At 42.2% G+C, this 25,360-nt stretch overlaps 1 protein-coding gene and 1 pseudogene across 3 annotated transcripts in view; one reads left to right on the forward strand and one right to left on the reverse strand.

Moving 5' to 3' along the window:
* CRACD (capping protein inhibiting regulator of actin dynamics) overlaps nt 1–25,360 on the reverse strand; it is a 273,491-nt gene that overhangs the window by 56,835 nt on the left and 191,296 nt on the right. For 2 of the 3 annotated variants that reach the window (XM_059922942.1, XM_059922941.1), the window contains exon 3: nt 2,816–2,987. The gene's annotated coding sequence lies outside the window, so the exon portion shown is untranslated. Of the gene's footprint in view, nt 1–2,815; nt 2,988–25,360 lie in introns of those variants that run through there. The other variant, XM_059922940.1, reaches the window with a different exon arrangement.
* On the forward strand, nt 2,735–7,661 carry LOC132366240 (coiled-coil-helix-coiled-coil-helix domain-containing protein 2-like; annotated as a pseudogene).

Consider the following 25,360-nt stretch of genomic DNA (forward strand, 5'->3'; position numbering starts at 1 on the left):
AAATGCTGCAAACTACATCCTTCTTCTTGGAAATTCCCAGGGCACACTGGCATAGTAAAAGATCTGAAAAGTCCCATGTAAAGAATCCTATTTAATTCATTTTGGTCCAGGATTTCCCAGATCTCTTTGTCAAACTGACCCTCTCCCCCTTTTAAATTTAACATCTATTAAACACACTTTGGGAAACACAATATTAGCTGTATTTAGTTACTAAAGGAAGTCACATTCAATTGTTAAAAACTGATCACGTTTGTTTTACTGTTTTGCTTTTCCCATAGGCATGTATAATTTAAAAGTAGTAGCCTAGGAGAAATAAAGGCTTCTAACCTAGAGAGAACAGAATTCTTTTAAACCCAAAGGAAATGAGAAATTTCAGGCAGAAGGAGATCAATAAAGAGCTATTTTGGGCCATGGAGACATTTCTAGAATTACAGATTCTTAGAGTTTGACAGCATGTTAAAGTTCAGCTCCTTTAAATTCTCACCCAGTGCAGAAATTGCCCTTCATCAGTTCCAATGCCTCTGGCACATACCCAGCCTCCCCATTTTTAAGCAGCTCTAGTAATTAAGAAATTTTCCCTCACATTGGGCTGAAATCTGCCTCCTTGGAACCTCCACCAGAGATCATGTTAATGGAATTTTGACTTTTGTGCTTTAGTGAGAGCTGCCCATTTTGGAAATAGCAAATAAAAGGCACAGACATTTTTTGAATCCTTACGCAATGTGAAGTAACATATCTGTTAATTGAACAGTGAACTGAAAATAAGAATTGTTGGAAGCAACATTTTTCATTTTCTCCATCTGTAAATAGGGCGAATAATCAGATGTTCAGCTATACTGTAAGTGATGCATGTAATATTTACTTTGTGGGCGGAATTATTTTTCAATTGGAAGTTTCTGAGAAGAAAGAAGGAATATATATTTTAAGCAACTTCTATTTTCCTATTTTTTTAATTTTAAAAACATTTGAAGAGCCTTTTTTAAACTCATCGTCCCAAGCTTATCCTTCTAGCTTCCTGTATTATACAAATAAGTATTAAATAATTAAAATATAGTATACGTCTCATAAATATAGGTTTATCAATAAGAACAGGTAATATTACCTACATTTAATGGAAATGTAGCTGTTTGATCCAATGTAAATTTCCCCAAGGTAAATCTTAAAATCTTTAAGTTTTAAAACTTAAAACCTTAAGGAAAACCCCAAGGGGTAAACAGAATACCACTTAAATGGGAAGAGAACAAGGGTCTAGGGTCTTCTAAGAGTCTAATAAAATTCAGCAAGAAATCAGAGACTTGACAAAACCATAACCTGCTATAAAAAAGACAAGTTGTGTTTTCATAGGACAGTCCTTCCAAAGGAGAACTTTCCAGACTTGATCTCAGATTTTGCATTAAACTGCTACTTGGTCACATTTTAGTATCTGTACCTCATTCTGATGCTGTGAAGCAAAAAGGTTCACATTCCTATTTTGCACGGGAAGAAACCAAAGTAAAGTCAAACCTGATTCGTGCTGGACAACACTCAATTCTATATTGATACTGACGTTCCAACAATTGGGTTAGTTTGGTGCTAGCTGTGTTCTCCTTTCAGTGAAATTGTTCTCTTTGGTTAAATTCAATAGTTTCCTTAATAAAGACAATGGAAAACAAATACAGGCCTGTGGAGGAAAAGACTCAGCATTACTTAGGGCTAACAAATGCTGTTGTGGGCACCATAATGCTTAATGTGCACGGCTTGCCTGAGGATTCTGTAATCTGGGCTCAACTGTAGTTGACAACACTATACTCACAGACAGACCACCGAGGCTGTTTTCGTCTTTGTCCTTCAAACACAGTGAGAATATCACAGGTTACATCATCTATGCCTTCAACACGTACTAGGGCAACTTAATGCAGTGTCAGTCATTCATAGGAAACACTTTCTGAGTGCCTAAGGTGAGGCTGAATAATACCTGGTCCCTGGCTTCATAGAACCGGCAGCTGAGAGAGACAGACTAGCCGATCCATCATTTGCAGAGAAAGTAACAAGTTCTTTGCCGGAGCCAGGCAGTCAAGGGCAAACAAATCAGAGCGGGTAGTGGGAAAGGGCTTCTCAGAGGAGCTGACTTCTGAGCTGTCAGTAGCAGAACGTAACCATCTCTGACTTCAATTCCCAGCACTCAGGTGAGAAAGTACCTCCTTACCCTGCTTCTCTGAGTTCTTGACACGGTAACAGCCAGATGTAGTGCCTGTGCTCTAAGAGGAAGAGAAAGAGAGAGAAAACAGGAAAGAGCAACGAGAAGGAGAGAGAGAGAAGGAGAAGGACGACGAGAGGGAGAAGGGAGGGGAGGAGAGAGAGAGAGAGAACAAGACGCAGAAACTGAAAGCCCCATTGTAGGCAGGTTCTGGAAGCTGCTAGACATGGCCAGGGGGATGAAGAGTGACACCCTGAGCCCCAGCAGTTTGCATCCTCAACGCGGGTGTAAAACCTAGTGTACGAACCACCCTTCCTCCTCGCCAGGCAATGGGACAGGGGGACATGGTCTCCTCCAACCCGAGGAGCTTGAGTCGAGCCAAGGCAGTGAGCTGCTGCCTTCCTCCCCCAGTGAGGGCAGCAAGATAAAGGCGCACATCTCTACGCTCTCCCACAAAGTGCGGCCAGACGCGTATGCTAATTCCCCGAGGTAAGGTCTCCGCACAGAGCGCACCACGCACCGCAGGCCTCCACCTTCCCAGAAGTGGAGCCCACGAAGATGCCGCTCTGCCTCCTTCGGGACCCCACTCCCCACCCCGGAACTCCGCTGAAGGTCAGGAAAAAAAGTGCGAGTGATTACCTCAGGCTGTCCTCCAGGGTCTCCTCGTCGGAAGAGAAGGTCCCATTGCTGACACTCGGGGGAGAGCGACCCTTGCGCCCTGCAGACGCCTCCCGGGCCGTCGACGTGCCTTTCTTTCTCCTTTTGCCAAACAACTTCTTCAAAGGCTGGAATTTGCCTCCCTTCTTCTTGTCTGCGGATTACAAGATAAACACACGCTGCAGTTTGACAGGGCTGCCCCTCTGAGCCTAGAGAGAATTACCACCGGGCTGCGAGCCGGGGCAAAGGGCGGCCCAGCTGTTGGAGCCAAGAGCCACCGGGCCGCGCGCCAGCGCCGTCGTCGGGCAGCCGGTGCGCGCAGCAGCGGGCGAGGCGGGCCCCGGGCATGGGTCCCCCGCCCCCCGGGCTCTCGACAAGCGCCCGCGGGCACCACGAAGGGCTTCCAAGCTTCATGGTGGTCGGCAGCACGTGCCACACGAAGCTGCTGCCTGCTTTCTTTTAACAAAGCAGATGGCCAGGGCCCCTTTCCACGGAAGAAGCTGAGAAAAACACCTAAGTCAGACAGGTGGTTAAAAGATTTATATATCTGTGTATGTGACTTACATATATATATCATCTCCCCTGAGAATCACTCTCTTTCAGCCTTTGTTAGGTAACAGAAGATGACTTCTAACTCTTGGCGTAAGCTTTGTCCCCAATTCCTTCCATCCCCATATATTTCCAGTTTATTCTTCTTGTCTCCTTTTAAGATCTACTATGACGAGCCCCCAGAGGAGTTGCTATGCACATCTTTCCATATATTACTTGATCCAGTCAGGACCCAGGCTCACTGCCAGCACTTTCTACAGATATTTTAGGTACCTTTCAGTTCTGCTCCTTCAGATACAAATCCCTCCAAATTACTCCATTCCTACCCCAGAAAAGAAAGTGTAAATCATCCTTTACCAGGAGAAGTATCTTCTCAGATCTTTCCTTTTCTTTAAGAAGCTTAAAGAGTCATTTATCCAGTGGTCAATCTTTTTTTTTAAGTATTTAACCCTTACTATGCACAACTGCTCTAAGACCTTTACAGATATTAACTCAGTTATCTTCAAAACAACCCTGGGAAGTAGTTACTACTAACATCCCTATTTCACGGGTGAGGAACCTGAGGCCCAGAGAGATGAAATTACTTGTCTGTGTCATGGGAAACATATCTTGGAAGCTGAAGTCAGGAGCTTTGAGGGAAAAGGAGAGATGAACACTCACAATGTGTATAGGAAAGTACTCGCACAAAACACACAGGTACGAGCCCCCAGCTGGGTATCAGAGCCCCCAGATCTCTGCTGGCCAGAGTCTACAGAGAGATCTGAGTATAAAAATGACATTAATGAGGTTCAAGGTAGTCATATCATTTCCTCTGGTGATCTGCAGCTCTGGCCTTACTAAGAGTTCACAGAAAATCTGACGTGAGGAAGAAACTACTTTGCTCTGAGCAGTGGCGTGAGGCAGTGAGGAAGCAGAAAGTATAATCACCAATTACAAAAAGATAACAGTCTGGAATCCTTAGTATAAATACAAACACACCTTCAAACTTCATCAATCCCTGAAATAACATACTGTATCACCCTTAAAAGGAAAGGAGATTTACAACATAGCAGATGCCCCCATACATAAGGCATTGTGCTAGGCATGTAGTCCTCAGAGTTAAATTATTTAAAAGACAAGGAAATGTGCAATATAATTGAGATCATATCATTTAAAAATGGTAAAAAAAAAAAAAACCCCAAAATTGGAGGGTTTATTTCAGAATGTCTGTATGTTTTCAGTGGTTATTTATTCAGGAGTATAGGCCAGATTTTCACAAAACCTACTTTTGGTTCCCATCAGTAAAATCTCCAAAGGCTAATATAAAAAATTATAATCAGTAGTTTTTGAAGACCACCACAGAATATTAGGGAAATGTTAGAAGAATTGAAATTCTATAAGGTGCCTCAAGTATCATTACAATTACTATAGAATTGGTCTTTGGCACTGCCTGATGAAATAAGTGAGTACTTTCTCTACAACTGTCCAAGGCTCAAAATATGTAAGTGACATCTGATTTCTAAGTTTGACAGCATCATAGTAAATGGTCAAACAGTAACTTATGCTACATTTCACTTATTTCTGAGGTAAAATTCTTCCTTTTTCCTTTTATATCATTTGCTTTTTTTCCCACTGTAGAAATACCTAACCCCAAATTCTCTAATCAGAAATATTCTAAAAGACCATAGCAAAATTCTGAAAGTATCAGTTATGATAACATCATTACCTCCAGCCTGGGCCCACAAATCTAGTTTTTAAGCTAAGTAGAGAATTTTAGAATGTTAGAATTTATTGATGGGGGGAAAAAAGTCATCCCTTTCTCTAAAATCAAGGTGGATTTGGTGGGGTTCAGTTGAGCTGGAACCAAGAGAGTTAACTGTAATTAAAGGCAAATTAAATTACAGTTTCTTGAATGGGTATTTAACTGATGGGTGACTTGGTCTACATGGTCAGCCAAGAAGGCTGATGAGGGCCTTTGTAATGCTCGGTGTCTTTTTTTTTTTTTTTTAATTGGGGTATAATTGATTTACAATGTTGTGTTAGTTTCTGCTGTACAGCAAAGTGAATCTGCTATGCAAATACATATACCCACTCTTTTTTAGATTCTTTTCCCATATAGGCCATTGCAGAGTATTAAGTAGAGTTCCCTGTGCCATACAGTCGGTCCTTATTAGTTATCCGTTTTATATATAGTAGTGTGTATGTGTCAATCCCAATCTTCCAATTTATCCCTCCCCCCATTACCCCCTGGTAATCATAAGTTTATTTTCTACATCTGTAACTCTATTTCGGTTTTGTAGATAAGTTCATTTGTAGCCTTTTTTTTTACATTCCACATATAAGCGATATCATATGATATTTGTCTTTCTCTGACTTACTTCACTCAGTATGAGAATCTCTAGGTCCATCCATGTTGCTGCAAATGGCATTATTTTGTTCTTTTTTATGGCTGAGTAATGCCTGTCTTTTTTTTTTTAAACTTATTTTTGTCTGCATTGGGTCTTTGTTGCTGCGCGTGGGCTTTTCTCTAGTTGCGGTGAGCAGGGGCTACTCTTCGTTGCAGTGCGCAGGCTTCTCATTGCAGTGACTTGTCCTGTTGCAGAGCACGGGCTCTAGGCACGCAGGCTTCAATAGTTGTGGCGTGTGGGCTCAGTAGTTGTGGCTCGCAGGCTCTAGAGCACAGGCTCAGTACTTGTGGTGCAGGGGCTTAGTTGCTCCGTGGCATGTGGGATCTTCCTGGACCAGGGCTTGAACCCATGTCCCCTGCATTAGCAGGTGGATTCTTAACCACTGTGCCACCAGGGAAGTCCTGCCTCAAGTGTCTTGAATGGGGGCAGCCACCAGATAAAATATTTGCTGCACTGGTCATATTGGGGGGGGCGGGGCAGAAAGTGAACAGACAGTCTAGGAGAGGGCACCAGGGTATGGAAGCCTCAGCTCGGAGAACTTGGTGGGCTTCATGTGAGTACAGAATGGTCTCCTTCAGGTGACCTATCTGTAGAGCTGGTCGTTTGAGGACTGATTGTAATCCAGGCAGCCTAGCACTTTGTGCTGCATGTTATATGGGCAATCACTTGGCATGAGCCCACACACATCATCCTGGAAGACATGTCAAAGTCCAGATGTCAGATAGCGCCCTTCTCATAAATTACTTGGGAAAGGCTGCTTCTTCATCAATGCCTTACTTATTACCCGGAAGGTAAAAGAACAGTAAAACCTACCTGAACTCTCCATCCAACAAACAATCCTCTTACCATGAGAAAAAAAAAGATTCAAAGTCCTAAGAACACCAATCTTTCTTCGGAGGAGGAGTCAGAACACAGAAGCTTTTGTTAGACGTCTGCTTCAAAGTCTTAGTGTTTGGTGACATCTCAGTTATAAAAAAAAAAATTTCCCACATTCTCATTTCCAACATTAATTATACATTCCTGTCAGAAGTATCTTTACATTTTGAATAAAATTTAGAAGTTTATTTTTATGATTATTTTATTACTGACTGTGGCAATTAATTATTTTTCCAGGATTAACTTTAGGAAAAACTCAGTAACTGCAACGAGGTCCACCCAACATTCGGACAGCAAACTGTGATTTAGCAACGTTAATAGGGAATAAAATTTTATAAATCAGGGAAGGAGTTATACTCTTATTTACTTGATTCCCCAATTTTACTCTCAATGTTTAGGTCTAAGATCTTTTATATCAAAAAAGCGAGTACTTAAGAAGCAGCCGGGGTCTCCTCCGAGTCTCGCTCTTCTAGACCCCGCTTCGCCGCGCATTTAAGGTGCCTCGTGGAAGCCGAAGCCGCACACCCCGCGTGGCCCCTCCGGCCAGCCGGGCACCTCAGATGAGAAGTGCACCCAGGCCAGCGCCCGCAGCTCAGCCGCCCGCAGCGGCTCCACCATCTGCCGTTGGCTCCCTGCTTCTGCTCCCCGGCGGCCAGGTCTGATGGCCCAGGTGGCAACCACTGCAGCCGGCGTGGCTGTGGGTTCTGCCATCGGCCACACTCTGGGTCATGCCCTCCCTGGTGGCTTCAGTGGAGGAAGTAATGCTGAGCCCTCAAGGCCTGACATCTCTTACCAGGAGCCTCAGGGAACCCAGCCTGCACAGCAGCAGCAGAGTGGCCCGTGCTTTTTTGAGGTGAAACAGTTTTTGGAGTGTGCCCAGAACCAGGGTGACCTTAAGCTTTGTGAAGGCTTCAGCGAGGTGCTGAAAACAGTGCAGATTGGCGAACGGGTTAGCTTCATCAAGAAGTCCCAATTGGAGGCATGAAAAATCATCTCTCATGACCACGTCGGTTTAGCATTAAAAATATAATTGATGGTGAAGATGTGAAGTGTGAAGCCACCAGTTAAACCTCTCCTCGATCATTAATAGCTTTTGTGCTTCAGGATTGCAGTGGAAGAGGGTATTCTCACCGTATAGAAGCTCACGGAGATGGTATTGCGTTTGGGGCTGGGTGAGTGTGTGTGTGGCCTCTTAAACATGCTTTTGTTTGTGAATTAATTAGAATAAAGTGATTTTCTTTCCAGAAAAAAGCAAGTACCTAAATTGTATGAAGCACTTGAAATTCTATGCTACAACTGCCATTATGAAAACCTGAGCGTGTGTCTGTACATAGCCACTCGATAAACTATTTTATGACCAGTTTATGATTTGGGGGCTGTAATAACTGTCTGTCTCCCCGGAATCAACTGGATTAAGTGCACGGTCATCAACAGCAGCTATTTTTCTTGACGAATAACGCCAATTGTCATTGTGAATATATTTGTACAGATGGGGCCTAAAAGATCAAAGCAATTTTCACAATGCAGTAAAACAGAACACTTCTGCAATGTTATTAATATTCCAAAATACAATGGTCATGTAGAAGGAGTATGGCTTCGCAAAGTATTCTCTAACATTGAAGTATTTAGAATGGCATTTTAGAAGTTTACAACAGAAATTTACTTTTGTTGGGTGGTTGGGACAGTGGGGAGAGGAGGGGAGGGAGAAGAAAGAAATGTTATTTCTACTAAATTTGTTTTTTTAATGACTGCAGCTCTAGTTAGGGGTTAAGTATGTAGGCCCCAGAGATGAGAGCAGTTGGCCTGAATCCTGATCCCATGTCTTACTAGCTATGAAACATCTGCTTACCAGCTTCTGTGGAAATGGACCATCTTAAATGGTAAGATTGAGTTTATAGGAGAAAAAACAGTGGGTATCACATTTTCTTAATATTTCAGCATTTCTGTGCCATAATTTTTCACATGAAAGAACCTGTATCTGCACATACACTGCTTCAGGGATCACAGTAATTTTCATTCTTTAAGTACTGAATTAAATTAATTTATTTTCATCATCCAATAATTACTTTAGGGAATTTGTTTTCATTTTAAAAAGTACTCACTATCCGTTATTTCATGGATATAATTACATACCATTTGATGGCTGCATCATCATAATTGCTAGTTTATATAGAAGATTCTAAAAATTAAAAATCACTGGGCAAGTCAAGCAAATCTGATTCATTTTCCATTTGTCATAAGAATGCACTTCTTACATTTTCATTTCTAAACCTAAAATAATAAAAGCATACAATTTCTCTGCATTGGATTTATATGCTACACTTCCAAATGAGAAACAGAATTTCCTCTCATAGTTCATCTGGAGCATCATAAACGTCTTAGTCTGGAGTTTCTCAGAATGTGCTCTGTGGGTCAGTACCAGGTTCTTATCCAAAGACCAGTACATTTGAGAATCCACGTAAAACAAAGTTAAACATGCTTCTTTACTATGGGACCTTTCAGGGTCTTTAATATGCTGATATCATTATTGTGCTCCAGAAGAGCAGAGAATACGCAGTGCTGCCCAAACTTGACTTTCTGGACATCTATCATGACTAGTGTTCCTCTGAACACACTCGGGGAAACAATGTCTTCACTATTTCTTTCAAATGTCTTCTAGTTTCTTTAGGTACCATATATTTTATACACACTAAATTCCTCCCCTAAATTCCAGAGCACACTGCCCAGTAAACACGAGTTTACATTACTAGAGTGTACGTCTAGCAATCTTTTTTAACTGAACAGTTTCTTCTCTAAAGTATTCTGATGTTCCAGGGCTAAGAAAAGCACTGCAAAATTCCTCTTAAATTAGTAAAATTATAGGATTCAGGCAACTGCTGTGGACCATGCCTCAACACGATGCCTCACACTAAACAGACACTCAGTATACAGATGGACTGTTCCCTATTCCCTTAGGGCTAGACATGCTTTAGAAATCAGAAGTTTTCAGATTGTAGAGAGGCATATTTAAACCCCAGTGGGGTCTGTGACAGCACTTTACAATCAAATGCAGTGTTTCTGGAAAACATTTATATTCACCTTACTTTTTGCTAACAAATGAATTTGCGCCAAACTTACAAAGAACCTTTGGGAGTTTGAAAGTACAGATAAAGGGTGGTGATCTCTTTAGGCAGCACCGTCAGCCCCGTAATCACACTTTTTCTGAAAATGCAAGTTTGTTCCAATGTGATTGACATATGTTATCCCAACCACGAGAAACACTGAGTGCGGAAAACTGCACTCAGCTGAACTGAGGTGGGTAGGAATACACAAACCCCACACACACATACACCTCAAATGTCTACCAGTTCCCGCAGATTGCCACCTGTGTTATGAGATAAACCCACACACATGTGATGTTACAGCTTTCTGTCCAATTTCGGAAAAAAACCCTTCCACAGCCTCACGATAGCTCACAAGTTGCAGCCGTCCGATGCTCTAGTCCACGAGAAAACTTTGTCTTTTTCAAGGTAAAGTACCATATATATTGGAGTATTGTTTATTTCATTATCATTTAACATGTGTAAAACTGTGCTACAATTTTTATTAGGTGCCTACCCTTTTAAATAAGTCACTTAAAATTTTTTGTGTTGTGCTGCTATCCCATTTTCCCATTAGCCCTTGGTTTTCACTTTGTGATTCTGCAGAGCTCATTGATTTTCAGCAATACCTATGTCATGTTATAGCAAAATTGACTGCACATGCTAAGCAGAACCTGCTGAAATAGGTTTGTACTGTACTTACTAGGTTTAAGCAAGGACCAATCGTTTCTTTGGCCCTTTGTTTCTCCAAACCACATTAATTTTTCATTTTTCTGGTTTTTCCCATTGGACTATCTCAGAACCCCCTTTTACATGTTTCACAACAATTCACAAGAGAAACCAAATAATATTGAGAAGCAGTAACAGAGGCAGATACGATTTTTCATGTGAAGTCTCAGTGTTTGGCCACATTTCTCCCACATACTATAAGACGTGTGGGTGGTGGTTCTTTTCGCTGCCAATTTCTGCCACTTGAGTTTCAGAGAGTGCTGTGAATCAACGCCCGACTCTGAGCGGAGAATACTGGCAGGGGGAGCTGCCTGATACCTTGCCCTACATATTTAGTGCAGCAGCCAACTACCTCAACAAAGGATACCTCTACATGAGGGCTGAACACCTTAAATTCATTTCCATTCAACACATACTATTGAACACCCAACACCTGTGGGATCAGTGCAGGGGCCCAGCTGGCAGCACTAATGGGTAAAACAAAAGCTTTAGGGATATCTGAGGCTGTATCAGTCAGGGTTTAATCAGAGAAACAGAACCAGCAGGAGGTGTTTTTGCACGGGCATGTGTGCATGTGCATGTGTGTGTGTGTGTGTTTGTGTGTGTGTGTGTGTGTGTGTGTGTGTAAAATACATTAAGAGATTTATTGCAAGAAATTGGCTTATGCCAGGTGGAGGCTGGCTAAGCAAGTTTGAAACCCATAGGGCAAGTCCTCAGGGAGGGCAGGCTGGAATTTGCTGCTGGTTCCCAGGTGGAATTTCTTCTCCCAGGGAAGCCTGAGTCCTGTTTTAAAGGCTTTTCAATTTATAGACTCAGGCCCACCCAGATTATGCTGTATAATCTCCCTTGCTTAAAGTCAACTGATTATGGACTTTAATTACATACAAAACATCTGTACAGCAACAGCTCAATGAAACAATATTTGTGTTTGATTAAATAACTAGGGAGTATAGCCTAGTCCAGCTGACGCAGCAAAATGATCACACCCCACCCTCTGTCAACTTGGCACTTGTGCTCAGCTCCTCAAACCACGCTTCATTTCCACACAAAGCCAATAACAAAGACATACTTCCACTGACATGACACAACTATCCTACGTACATCTGAAAACACACTAACCCGTTCCCCAGAAGAAGATGTGAAGTGCTTGGGTGGTGCTCACACTTCTCCTGTAACTTATAAACTGAGACATAGAGTTATTATTAATACATCTTATGTTAGATGATAAGGAGATAAGAAAAACATATTTGCTTAATATATATACAAACATATTCATAACAAAATAAGGAAGAAATACTCATAGCTATCATGGGTTGTTTCTGCAATGGTCATGTGGTTGTACCTGGTCTGTATAGCTATCTTCTTCTACTACCCATTCCACATTCCTTTTGCTCTCGGCAAGGACCTCAGCTGGTTGTGGTTCTTTGCCTTATGAGTTGACTCAAACCTGCATTCCTGAAGACCTTGGTCCATTAGCTGTCCTGAACTGGGTTGTTGTAGTTTTTGATTACCGCACAGGACATGGGAATGCTAGTATGCCCTAAGGGACCTCCTCTATGCCAGAAAAACTCTTCCTTACCTCCATTATATAGTAGCAGCAATTTTCCCTTGGTAATCAGAATCAATCACTCCAGCTCATACAGCAACCCTCTTCCTTGCCTGTTGATTGAGAGGCATGAGGAGCCCAAAGGAGCCATGTGAGAGTCTCAACAACTAGTTCAGTGGAATCATTGTTGTGTCTCCTAGTGGAAGCATTCCACCTATTGGAACTAAGAACTCTAGACAAGCAGAACCTAAGGTCAAGGGGACAGAAAGGAAAATTTTCCTACTGGATCACTAGGGGTAAAAGAAAATGGAGTCACTCCCATTTCCACCCACTGATTCCTGGACCAATAAGCCTGGCTATGAGAGAAACAGCACCATATATTGGATACTGACTTAGAACATATACTGCATCTGAGAGGACATTATCCCAGCCCCACGAAGTATTGCTACCTCACTGGCACTGTAACTGAGTCTTCTAAAGGCCGTCCCACCACTATATCAAGCCAGCTGCTACAGGATGATGGGGAACATGGCAAGACTAGTGAATTCCATGAGCATGGGCCTATCAAGTTCCTTGATCAGAAGTGATGTCATGTGACCTACCATTATAGTAGATGAGACAGTATGTAACCGCACGGATGATAGTTTTGACAGAAGCACTGCATGCAGAGGAGGCAAAGCTGTATCCAGAATGTCTGTTCTAGTAAGAACAAAGTGCTGCTCCTTCCATGATGGAAGCAGTCCAATTTAATGAACTTGTACCAGGTAGCTAGATGATTACCCCAGGGAACGATGTCATACTGGGGACTCAGTGTTGGTTTCTGGCCCTGGTGAGTGGAAGTCAATGATGCTGCTGAGCTCATCCACATCCTCCATCCCTGACACCATGGCCATTTTGTTCATGAGCCCATTGGGCAATGACAGGGGTGGCTGGGAAAAGAGGCTGCCAGGTATCCACAGAATGGGTCATCCTATCCCTTGACTATTAAAATCCCCCTCAGGTCACTCTTTGGAGAGCATCTACATGAGTCACAAATAGCTTTTTTTTTTTAACTTTTTATTTTATATTGGAGTATAGTTGATTAACAATGTTGTATTAGTTTCAGGTGTAAGTGATATCATACGATATTTCTTTCTCTGTCTGCTTACTTCACTCAGTATGACAATCTCTAGGTTCACCCATGTTGCTGAAAATGGCATTATTTCATTCTTTTTAATGGCTGAGTAATATTCCATTGTACATATGTACCACATCTTCTTTATCCATTCCTCTGTCGATGGATATTTAGGTTGCTTCCATGTCTTGGCTATCGTAAACAGTGCTGCAATGAACACTGGGGTGTATGTATCCTTTCGGACCATGTTTTTCTCTGGATATATGCACAGGAGTGGGATTGCAGGATCATATGGTAGCTCTATTTTTAGTTTTTTAAGGAACCTCCATACTGTTCTCCATAGTGGCTGTATCAATTTACATTCCCACCAACAGTGCAAGAGGGTTCCCTTTTCTCCACACTCTCTCCAGCATTTATTGTTTGTGGATTTTTTGATGATGGCCATTTTGACCAGTGTGAGGTGATATCTCATTGTAGTTTTGATTTACATTTCTCTAATAATTAGTGATGTTGAACATCTTTTCATGTCTTCTTTGGAGAAATGTCTATTTAGGTCTTCTGCCAATTTTTTGACTGGGTTGTTTGTTTTGATACTAAGCCGCATGAGCTGTTTGTAAATTTTGGAGACTAATCCCTTGTCGGTCACATCATTTGCAAATATTTTTCTCCCAATCTGTGGGCTGTCTTATCATTTTGTTTATGGTTCCCTTTGCTGTGCAAAAGCTTTGAGCTTAATTAGGTCCCATTTGTTTATTTTTGTTTTTATTTCCATTACTCTGGGAGATGGACAGAAAAAGATATTGCTGAGATTTATGTCAGAGAGTGTTCTGCCTATGTTTTCCTCTAAGAGTTTTATAGTGTCCGGTCTCACATTTAGGTCTTTAATCCATTGTGAGCTTATTTTTGTGTGTGGTGTTAAAGAATGTTCTAATTTCATTTTTTTAACATGTAGCTGTCTGGTTTTCCCAGCACCATTTATTGAAGAGACTGTCTTTCCACCATTGTATAGTCTTGCCCTGAGACACAAATATCTTAAAATCCTTCGCCCATTCAGGGAGGTCTATCAACATACTTCTTGCCCAGATCTCTCTGTCACCAATTTTCCAATCATATTCCTTCCAAGTCCCTGACCATCCTGCCGAACCACTGGCCACAACCTATGAATTGTTATAGACTTATACCTTTGGCCATTTCTCCTTACAAAAAAAACAAACAATCAGATGCGCTGACTGACATTCTACCCACTGGAAGGATTTCCCTTCCCCACTGTCCTTCAGGGCTGCCCTAGGATGGGGCTAGAGCATAACAGCTTTCAAGTGGTACCTGAATATCATGCAAAACCATCAATAATGAGCCCCAGTTTTTCTCTTCCTCAGTCAACTGGTCATAGGGAACTCCCCATGAGGCCATAGGTGCAAGCTGGGAGAGAGAAGGCAGTGAGCAGGGCTGGGGACCACGGGCATTTGAGCCACTTCTTCATATAATTTTCTTGTGCCTTCAGGGCCTGCTTGAACCTGATTTAGTATATAGCACTTCCTTTTGATGATGGAGGGCTGCCATGCATGTCCAGCTTTATGGCTTGGTGGGTCAGACAACACCCAGGTCATAAAGGGCAACTCAGGTCACACGGTAACTTGGTGGGCCGTGGTTAAGCGTTGAGTCTCTGCTAACACCCACGGGCAAGCCAAAAGCTGTTTCTCAAAAGGACAGTTATCTACAGAGGATGGTAGGGTTTTGCTCCAAAATCCTAAGGGTGTGTGCTGTGATTCACCTATAGGGACCACCAAAGGCTCCAAACACCATTCCTATCTGCCACTTAGACTTCAAGCAGCCCTGCATCTACTGGATCATACGGCCCAAAGGGCAGAGCAGCTTGCGCGGCAGACTCGACCTGTTGCAGAACCTTCTCTTGTTCTAGGCCCTACTCAAAAGAACAGCTTTCGGGTCCCTTGGTAAATGGGCCCCAGACCCAGGTGAGGAATATGTTGCCTCCAGCATCCAAAGAAGCCAACTGGGTGCTGGACCTCTTGCTGGTGGTGGGAGGGGCCAGATGCAACAACTTATCCCTCGCCTTAAAAGGGATATATGACATGCCCCAGGCCACTGACCTCTAGAATTGTATTAATATGAAAATCCCCTGAATTTCAGTGGGATTTATTTCCCATCCTCTGGGCATGAAAAGGTTTTACCAATATGTCTAGAGTAATTGGTGTCTTCTGCTTACCATGTCCAATCATCATGTTTGCAAGGTTGTAGCCTCTGTGATATTATTATGCGTCACTTGTTTCTTTAAAAAAAAATGATTTTTAAAAGATTCAGTGGTCTCAGTTTGCTATTCTTTCAATATTGAACTGTTAACAGTTCAAGTTCAAAATCTTTATGTCTTTACATTGGTACCTTCATTAAAGTGAGAGCTGGGTGGTACTGATAAACCAGAAAAGGGCCCTAAAGAATGTAATGCTTACTGAGGATTGATGAGTGGAGGATATTTAGTAACTCGTGTGACTATAATGGGTTTAACTGGAAATGACCTAAGTGGTTAGACAGCTGAAAATTCTGAGGAAAAACTGTAGTAATTATTGATAATACAGAGATTCAATTAAGATTAGTTAAATAATTAGTTACAGATTTCAGAATGACTTGATTGACTAATAATTTTTTAAAACATTTATTTATTTGGTTGCTTGGGGTCTTTAGGTGCGGCATGCGGGATTTTCGTTGCGACATGCAGGATCTTTAGTTGCAGCATGCGGGATCTAGTTCCCTGACCAGGGATCAAAGCTGGGCCCCCTGCATCGGGAGCGTGGAGTCTTAACCACTGACCACGAGGGAAGTCCCTGACTAATAATTTTTTAAACTTAAGGGCAGGTGCAGTTTTAGTCCCCACAGGATAAAAGGTGACTTGAGGGTCAAATTCTCAAACCTTGCCTGAGTATGTAAAATTCTTAGAGATGTAAGACAGAAGCCACTAGGTTCTACTATGTGAGCATCAATTCTTTTTTTTTTTTTTTTAGAAATTCACGTTCTTTTATTTATTTATTTATTTATTTATGACTGTGTTGAGTCTTCGTTTCTGTGCGAGGGCTTTCTCTAGTTGCGGCAAGTGGGGACCACTCTTCATCACGGTGCGCGGGCCTCTCACCATCGCGGCCTCTCTTGTTGCGGAGCACAGGCTCCAGACGCGCAGGCTCAGTAATTGTGGCTCACGGGCCCAGTTGCTCCGTGGCATGTGGGATCTTCCCAAACCAGGGCTCGAACCCGTGTCCCCTGCATTGGCAGGCAGATTCTCAACCACTGCGCCACCAGGGAAGCCCCGAGCATCAATTCTTGATAAATTTAGCAGGAATTCTCAATGGTACTATTGGGAAATGAACCAAAGTCAAAGTGACATTCATTCCAAGTGGTCTTGGAGCCACTGGGCCAAGTGCTTGTTGCTTACTGAGTCGATGACCTGTGAAATACAGACCCAAGTGGTAGCAGAATGAAACCGCTAGTGTTCAAATGGTCTAGGAAAGGAATACAACCTCACCTGGTCCTCTGTGCCTACCTATGGGTAGAGCTACTCTGATATCATTTCTGAAAACAGAAAAAAATACTGTTTTAAAAGATTTTCAAATGAAATGATATAGTCTGTCTCAGTACTCCAGGTTGGGTCAGACAGTCCGGTCAGGCTATTCTTCTTTGATCCGAACACCATTCTTTTGCACTAATACCAAGTTTCTTTCTTTTGGCTCCTTACTCTGTTCTTACTGGAGAGCACTCTGTGGGGATGAGGCAGTCCCTTGAGAATCACTGCCCCCCACCAGGTTTCTCATGCCCAGACTGAATCTTGGACAACAGCTCAGAAAGGTAATAGATTCACTCTGGCAATGTCTTATTCTGGAGAGACAAAGAAGACACAACCACTATCTGTTTTGTAGAACCTTTCCATTAATTCGTGCACCAGATACTGGTAGAATAAATGACAACCTAATTCTGAGATTCCAAGGGTCAGTGATTTAAATTAACACCCATATCTTGGATGTGTTACCTCTTTGACTAGTAACCACTGGGTTTGTGTGATGTGGAATCAGGGGAAAAAACCCAAAGCTGTCCTTTGCCTTGTATGGTTGGGAATCATTTCTGTGAGGTAATCTAGGTTCTGTGGTGACAAGTGTCTTAGAAATGCAAATATTTGCCACACAACTCACTGTCCAAAGCCTTCAAGGAGAGTCACAGGAGCTCTACAACAAACATCAGGAAACCTCACAAAGGTCACTCCTGAACCACAAACATTATGGCTTTCATTTTATTACCTAAATGCAGCCCTCTGGGCAAATATTTCTGCTTTTTTTTTTTTTTAATTTTTATTTATTTATTTATTTATTTATTTATGGCTGTGTTGGGTCTTCGTTTCTGTGTGAGGGCTTTCTCTAGTTGCGGCAAGTGGGGGCCACTCTTCATCGCGGTGCGTGGGCCTCTCACTATCGTGGCCTCTCCCGTTGCGGAGCACAGGCTCCAGACGCGCAGGCTCAGCAATTGTGGCTCACGGGCTTAGTCGCTCCGTGGCATGTGGGATCCTCCCAGACCAGGGCTCGACCCCGTGTCCCCTGCATTGGTAGGCAGATTCTCAACCACTGCGCCACCAGGGAAGCCCTATTTCTGCTTTTTGGGTTGTCTGTTTAGCATCACCAAGTCCAACAGTCGCTAAAACTGTTATTTTTTTGTGTGTACTATTTCTCAACAAAAAAGAGAGATGCTCTTCACCTCAACAGGTCATGTGAATGTGGGGAAACAAGCCCCAGAATCTTGAAGATCTGGGTTTATTTAGTCACCGCTACCATTTTCTTGCTTCTTGGGACCTCAGTTTCCACATCTGTAAGATAAAGAGACTAAACTATATACTATCTAAAGTCCCTCCCTGTTCTAAAATTCTATGAACCATTTCTTTAAAAATTTAGGGAAGTTTAGAATGTATTCTGGCTCATAAAACCTATAACTCTTTTCATAAATTATCTATTCATTATATTCATTATATTTTCTCCATTCCTGGTTTGTCTCCTAATTACACTTGTTTTGTTACATCATGCTTATTTTGCAACATTAAGGACCTTCAGGGTTTGGAAGAGGCAATATCATAGTCTGCAAGTTGGCAAAGAGAGCCAAGTCATTCCATTTCTTTGTGTCAGAATCCAGGTTCCCAGTCCTAGGAATGACAGTGTTGATAGAGAAGGAATAGTGCCACAATCCTAGAACCTGAATCCCCAAACCTCATCACCCAACTGCCTTCCTGGGTCGGACTCAGTGAGGTTTTCTAAGAAAAGGGACTACTATGAGCCTCAACTCTGGGCAAAACATGTGGACCTGCCTTCAGACACACTTCTAAGATATAAGGGATTACATTAGCCACTCAGGGTTCTTTTTAAGTTCTGAAGGGCAAAGCCAGATGGGTCCCAGACAATCTCAGATTTATGGGTCAATGATACAAATGGAGACAGCTTTAGTCGATGACCAATTCTGCCCCAGTATATTCAGATTTTGCCAGCCTTGCATTTGCCTGTCTGTTTTTCTCAGTTGTATATTAAGGAATGTACACCCTATCTGGATTCTCACTCTACCTAATAATCCCACAACTTTATGCCCTGTCTACCAAACTCAGTCCATCTATGGAGAAGCAGTGTTATTCTGTCTAGCACAGGTCAGCGCTACCTCTGCAAGAGCCCTGTTTCCATGGTGATCAGTGCAGATCTGGGATGATGACTAATCAACAAATATTGACTGCAGTCCTACTGGGTACAGAGCACTGAGCTGGCATTGGCATATCACAGGAATTCTTGAGTTCCTGACACCAGCTAGTACTCAAAATTTAGGAGGAGAATAATTTGTTTTTCAAAAGTCACAAAGTTTTCAAGATTCTGGCCTCCTATGAGAAAAAGTTGGAGTCTTGCTAGGGGATAACCCCCTGATAGCAGTTGATAGGGTTTTCTCTATCCAACGATCCAAAGGTTTTAGTGGTAGTGGCGACGGCAGTATATGTGTGTACTGGGGGTGAGCTGAAAAGAAGATGTAAAGTCTTCCCTCGAGGGCTTGTAAAGCCAGGGAGGTTTGGTCTAAGATGAATCCTAAGGCCAGTGTCCTTCAAATACTGGGTGACAGCCCATTTAGTAGACCCTGCAATCAATTTAGTGGGATTTAGAATGCTTTAAAACTCAGTAGAAAAGAAAAAAAGAGAAGAGAGTGGAGTAGAATACAAAACAGGGTGAGTACAATTTCATGAAACTTATGTTTCTAGTTTATATATGTGTGTTTATGTCTATGGGTATTTATGACTTTATACACACATATGTTCTGATATAAGATATATTTCTTGCTCTAGATCAAGTCATAAATACTTGAGAAATGCTAATAAAAAAATTAACACACTTCCCAGTAAGCTAGGCATGCATTTCAATGCAAGAGTCAACAACTATTTATCGACACAAGCCATTGCATATGTGGCAGGCACTCTGCCTAATGAGAGAAAGTAATGCATGCAAAAACAAGCTAAGAGCTGCCAAAGTGATTAAATAAACTGCCAAAGTCAGAGCTGACGTTCATACTGCTGAAATCTCTACTCTGGCTTTGATCATTCTGCTTCTCAAGCAGCGAAACTCTATCTCAGAGTTGACCAAAATCTTCCACTTCTTAATTTAAAAAGGAAGAAAGCTTTATTAAACTTGAGTCTTTGTGGCTGTTGAGCTTGGTTTTAGAGTATAACTTTAAAACTCCTAATTTGGGGCCTAACTTTAAAAAAGGTATTATGCTTTACCTTTTGTATATGCTTTACCTTCAATATAAAATTCCTTCAAGGGCTTCCCTGGTGGCGCAGTGGTCGAGAATCTGCCTGCCAATGCAGGGGACACGGGTTCGAGCCCTGGTCTGGGAAGATCCCACATGCCGCGGAGCAACTAGGCCTGTGAGCCACAACTACTGAGCCTCTGCGTCTGGAGCCTGTGCTCCACAACAAGAGAGGCCGCGATAGTAAGAGGCCCGCGCACTGCGATGAAGAGTGGCCCCCGCTTGCTGCAACTAGAGAAAGCCCTCACACAGAAATGAAGACCCAACACAGCCATAAATAAATAAATAAATAAATAAATAAAATTTTTAAAAAATTCCTTCAATAAAAAATTTCACGCAGGAAATCAACTCTGCTTGCACCAGATTCATTTCTGCCAAATCACATTACTTTATTTTTCAAGTGCCTTTCACAGAACAATTTCAAGGAGTTGGGAGTGACGGTTAAGTCACTACTTGCTTTCCATGTCGGACTAGAGAAGCTAAGTTAGCTGAACAAGGTCAGATGCCAAGTGAGTGAAGAAAACAGGTCCCCAGACTCTGAGCCTGCTCTCCAGCCACCTAGCCAGGCAGGCACTCAGATCAGAAGACAGCCTGTTGAGGAATACTCTATTCCTCTCCATCACTTTTGCAAGGATTCCCTTCCTAGACCAATATCTATCCTTTCCTAGACCAATATGAAGCACCAGGATATTAGGCAAAAGACTGAAGAAGGTCATTCTGGAACTGTTAAACAGAAGTAATGTATTAGGCTACAAATCATGTGGGAAATTTCAAAACTTGTTGCTCAGCCCCCCAACCACACAGGATGAAGATATGAATGGATTCAAGGAATCTTTACATATACTCATGAATGATAAATTCCCAGCGGTTACAGGGGACACTTAAAAGATATTTCAAAATATGTCTAATGAAATGAAATTGCTAGCAGAGGGGGTAGATGCTATTTTTTCCCATAAAGAATAAGACTAGTAAACTTTGTTAAACTTTGGCTATGTGCCAGGCTTAAAGTTTTACATGGAATATCTCACAACCACTCTGTAAATTATTATTTTTCACATTTTATAAGCGAGGAAACTGAGGCTCAGAGAGGTGAAACGATTTGTCCAGTGCTACATGGCTGATAAGTGGCAGTGCTGAGATTCAAACCAAGTCTGTCTGATTCCAAATACCATGATCTTAACCATTTTGCTGCATTCCGAACGCGTGTCTTGGTGACACTACTTGACTGAGTGCTCACTCTACATGAGGCAGATGAGCTCCAGGGTCAGATACTAGGTTTGAGTCTCAATTCACTTACTAGCTATGAGACTCTGGGCAAGTTCCATAGTCTCCTAAATTTCTGTTCTATTGGCTGTAAAATATGAATAATAATACAAAGCTTACTGACTTCTAAGGATTAAATTAAATATTGCATATAAAGTATTCAGCAGAACATCAGCATGTAGTAAGTACTCAAAAAACGTTAGCAATTATAGTGCTAGTTAGCATTAAGAGATTCACTGAATTGATGAATGGGTATGTCCTGACCTTTATGTGACATTTCTTAGTTAATACTAAAAAGAGAAAAGATGAGGAAAAGGAGAAGGGAGAGGAGAAGAGTCGGAAATAGGGGAGCCAAATGGGAGAAATAAGAAAATAAAGAGGAAAAAAGAATGTTAAGAAGTACTTAATGAGAAAAAAAGTTAAAGAGCTTTAGATATTTTTCAGAGTAATTCAGATTTACTCAGAAAATACAAATAAGGTTTCTTGATCCTGTTTCACCCCAATCCCAGAACATATTAAATCTCACTGGCACGTGGTAGTATTCTAGATAGTGAAAGTAATGTTAACCCTCTTTCAAGGTGCCTACGATTCTAGACAAACATATAAACAAGTAATGTTTGTAACATACAGATACACAGGCAATAATAGACATATATACAATTTACAATTAGAGTTCAAATAACCATGAGGTGAGGCATTCTCTTTTTTTCTAGGAGGGCTAGAAACCAACCTATATCCTAATAATAGCACTAACTCTGCAGGTCGCTGCCAGGCCCTGGGGTAAAAGGCAAACAGACACGTTCCTAGAGGAACCCTCCTCCCTCCAACACAATCCAAGAGGACTCTGGAAATGGAGGCTTTAGCAGACTCTGAAAGACAACTGCCAAGATAGGGACGTGGTGTTTCAGTGAAATATAGTGCCTCTAAATAATGCACTGAGTCTTGACTGCATCTTAATTTTTAAAAATCCATGCTGATGTTTTCTCTCCAAGCAGACTGTAAGCTCCATGAGGGCAGTATTCTCTGCTTCCTTGCACCCACCCCTTATGTGACCCACCTAATTGTGGTGGAAGCAAAGAGGCACTTAATAAATATTTCCTGGCTGAGCTGTACTTCTAGCTCACTGAAACTGAGCAGATTAATTACCAAACGTTTAAAACACAGAGTCTTTCATGCATGAGCAACACCAGGTCCCTCAAATGTGCATTTTTCCTAGTAAGGCGCCAGCTCTGACTCAGGATGAGTTATTTCGAGAAATATTTTCTAATAACTTGAATGAAGGAAGCTCTCCGAAAACAAATCGCACTGTGCCACCCTCTGTGACGCTCCTGACTTTTCAGTGGGAAACAAATCATGCTCCTGGTCTGTCTGCAAGAAGAGCCTGCATGAGGACGATAAGCTGAGTATTCTCTAATGGGATCCCACAGCCCTGCCACTGGGAAGAAATTCCACATCTGGGGCTGCTGGGATGTTTTATTCATTTACTTATTTATTTGGGGAAGGGGGTACCACATAAAATTATCCTCAGCCTCATGGAATCCACTCTCGCATATTATTTATCTTGATAAAATACTGTGGGATGCTGAAAGCAGGAAGCAACTCATGCAAAATCCCCTTCCAAATTTCACGACAGAACTCTCTGGTGAGTTTTCCTCTCCCAGTTATTGATTGGAAGGTCCCCAACTATGGGAAGAGAGGAAAGGAGTTGAGATCCCTCATGTAACTCTGAAAACCAAAATGGGCTTTTCTTGAGATGCCGGAGTCACCACCAGCTGCCACTCAACGACTGCCAGATCACACAGCTGGAAAAGTGGCTGATACATTATCACTCACTCACAACACAGAAATAAAGCCAGGTGAGAAAAGACCATGAGGAGAACAGTGCTTCATTGTACAGGATGGATCTAGCAAGAGAGACTTAAGAGTTTCAAAAGATACTGACTACATCTGGGCCCCGACTCTCAGCTGATGAGACAGAAACAGAGGAATAGTTTGCAAAAGGGTCTCAAACCACAGTGGTTTTTAGGCTTTCAGTCTTTCCCACAACCCCCATGACAGGTGATGGTCACAGAGCACAAAGCTTGGATTATGTGTAACTCCCTGCCCTAGCAATAATGCATCCTTTTCTCTCACATACAACAAAACTTATTAAAATGAAGGTAAGTGGGAATGGTTTGCAGACGGCTAACTCTGAATGCCCTCAGACTTTTTTGAGAACGTAAGTCCCTGACTAGTAATAACAGAGTGCTTAGGGGATACACCACTATAGAAAACTGTTGCCATGGAGGCCAGAAGCTGGAGGCCATGTTCTGATGTCATTAAGGGTGACACTGGTGCCTATTTTTCCCCCCATTGCCCAATTTCAGACAGCAAGTCCAGGGCCTTTTCTTCACATTCCACGCACTTACCTTCTGGGCTGACTAAAGCCTGAAGTTTCCCAATCAAACAAATGAGACTCTTCCAGCTGGCAAATTACCCCAGTCAGAGACACTGCAATATGGGGGGACGCATGGTCCAGTAGGGTATTTAGGGTAAAACCTTCCACAGCACGACTCAGGTTAGGTACAGGTACCGTGGGGTTGGCTTTTGACATGGTTCTAATTCCAGTAAGGAGAAAACGGCCAGTGGAGTGAGTATTCAACTCAGGATTCTGCCCTGACAGTTACTACAAGAAACACTGTGTGAAACGGCAGAACTGCCCTCCACGCTACTGTGCCTGCTTTCCTTCCTGACCCTGAAGTTATCTGTACGTCAACTAACTTCTCGTACCTTCACCTCCCACATGTGGCCCCAGGTGAAGATATGTACACAGATATATAGATATAATCTTTTCATCACAGTAAGGGAGTTGAGAGGGAAGAGATTAGATATTTTAGTTCCATTCAGCATTTCCTAGTTTTAGAGGATAGGAAAACGGCATCTCAAGGAAGTTTCACTTCCCCTATATCTGGCAAAATAAAGATCTGAGCATTGCAGACAGGAGATGCAGCCGGGCCCTCAGGCTGGCAGGTTGGAGCTGGATGTCATAGTCTTAAGTACCCGCAAGTCTCTGCCAATGCCTCCTGCCCATCCTCCTCTCCATCATGTCTACCTAGAGCAAATGCCAGACACGGCCTCTGAGCAAAACAGACTGAGGCATCACATGAGAAACACATCGTAGTCTATCTTTTGCTTGAATCTTATTTAAAAGAAGAGAGAAAGAAAGGAATTAGATGTATGCTAATATAACAATAACCTTAAGTGCATATTATCTGCTACCTCAACCAAACATTGGAAGTTTGATTTTTATTTCACTTCAATGCAGGGCAATAGGAGAGTGAATGTTTTTTTTTGTTTTTTGTTTTTTTTTTTTATTTTTTTTATTTTTTTATAAATTTATTTATTTATTTATTTATTTTTGGCTGTGTTGGGTCTTCGTTTCTGTGCGAGGGCTTTCTCTAGTTGTGGCAAGCGGGGGCCACTCTTCATCGCGGTGCGCAGGCCTCTCACTATCGCAGCCTCTCTTGTTGAAGAGCTCAAGCTCCAGACGCGCAGGCTCAGTAGTTGTGGCTCACGGGCCCAGCCGCTCCGCGGCATGTGGGATCTTCCCAGACCAGGGCTCGAACCCGTGTCCCCTGCATTGGCAGGCAGATTCTCAACCACTGCGCCACCAGGGAAGCCCGAGAGTGAATGTTTGAGAGAGATTACAGGTAGCAAGGTACCATTAGGTATTCTGCTCTTGTATCTGACTTCAGGAAACACTCTCCCAGCCAAAGCAATGACTCATCTGCTGCTGCCAATGTTACAACAGGAGCTTGATTTGCTGCAGCAAAGCAAACAATGTTAACACTCCTTAGAAGAAAAGCTCTGCTCTAGCATTTCTGAAAGATTAAATAAAGTCAGTGCAGAAAATGGAAAAACACTATCACCCTTTTACATTAAAGAGAGATGACCACAACACGACTTGAAAGTACCAAAAGCCTTAGTTCAGAAAATCAGCAAACATTTCTACATCTGTTTGTTTTTCATTGTTGCTGTTTTGTCTTATTTTGTTTTTTAGCATGTAATGAATATTATATTATAGAAATCAGGCCCAGGGAGATTTGGGGAGAATCTGAGGTTATACTACATTGACATTCTAAAGAAATGATGAAACTGCTAGCAACTATATACCAATGATAATTGGTA

This window comes from Balaenoptera ricei, chromosome 5 (genome assembly GCF_028023285.1).
Source record: "Balaenoptera ricei isolate mBalRic1 chromosome 5, mBalRic1.hap2, whole genome shotgun sequence".
Classification (NCBI taxonomy): Eukaryota; Metazoa; Chordata; class Mammalia; order Artiodactyla; family Balaenopteridae; genus Balaenoptera; species Balaenoptera ricei.